At 42.3% G+C, this 601-nt stretch overlaps 1 long non-coding RNA gene across 1 annotated transcript in view; it reads left to right on the top strand.

The window, feature by feature from the left end:
- LOC135058147 (uncharacterized) overlaps nucleotides 1-161 on the top strand; it is a 21,805-nt gene extending 21,644 nt beyond the window's left edge. Inside the window, exon 3 of the long non-coding RNA XR_010244637.1 lies at nucleotides 95-161. This is a non-coding gene — a long non-coding RNA (uncharacterized LOC135058147). The remainder of the gene's footprint in view (nucleotides 1-94) is intronic.
- Nucleotides 162-601: the final 440 nt, after the last annotated feature.

Below are 601 nucleotides of genomic sequence, written 5' to 3' on the forward strand. Positions count from 1 at the left end.
TTTCCATTATTAGTGTTATTAGTTTAATTTCTTTAGGAATTTGGATCTTGCCATTCATATATTTGTATCATTCTTATATAATTTTGTCTTGCAGAATGGAAGCCGTCATGAAAATGGTGTTGTGTAGCTCCAGCAATAACCCTGCAGTAAACTGATAGAAGTATGTAGTGTTTAATGCAAATAAACAAAAAACTAAAATAAAATGCTTCCATGAATTCTTGTTTTTTCACAGTTTTACATATATGTATTGAACGTCAATTGCTATTAAGTCTACTATAGTGAACTTGATTATGATGCACTTTTTGAAATTTTAAATACCTCTTAAGGCCCGTACACACTGGTCGATATATCTGCCGTTCTCTTGAGGGGGGGGGGGGGGGGGGGCAGAAAGAAAGAATTGCTATGGGGCCCCATATGTCATAGCTACGCTCCGGTACACACACACACACACACATTGACCCCACCTCAGCCACCTCCCTCTCACACATATACTCCAGCCCTGCCCCAGCCACCTCCCCCTCACACATACATATGCAGCATACCCAGCCCTGCCCTAGCCACCTACCTCTCACACATACATAGACCCCGCCCAAGCCACCTC

This window comes from Pseudophryne corroboree, chromosome 3 (assembly GCF_028390025.1).
Source record: "Pseudophryne corroboree isolate aPseCor3 chromosome 3, aPseCor3.hap2, whole genome shotgun sequence".
In the NCBI taxonomy this organism is placed as follows: domain Eukaryota; kingdom Metazoa; phylum Chordata; class Amphibia; order Anura; family Myobatrachidae; genus Pseudophryne; species Pseudophryne corroboree.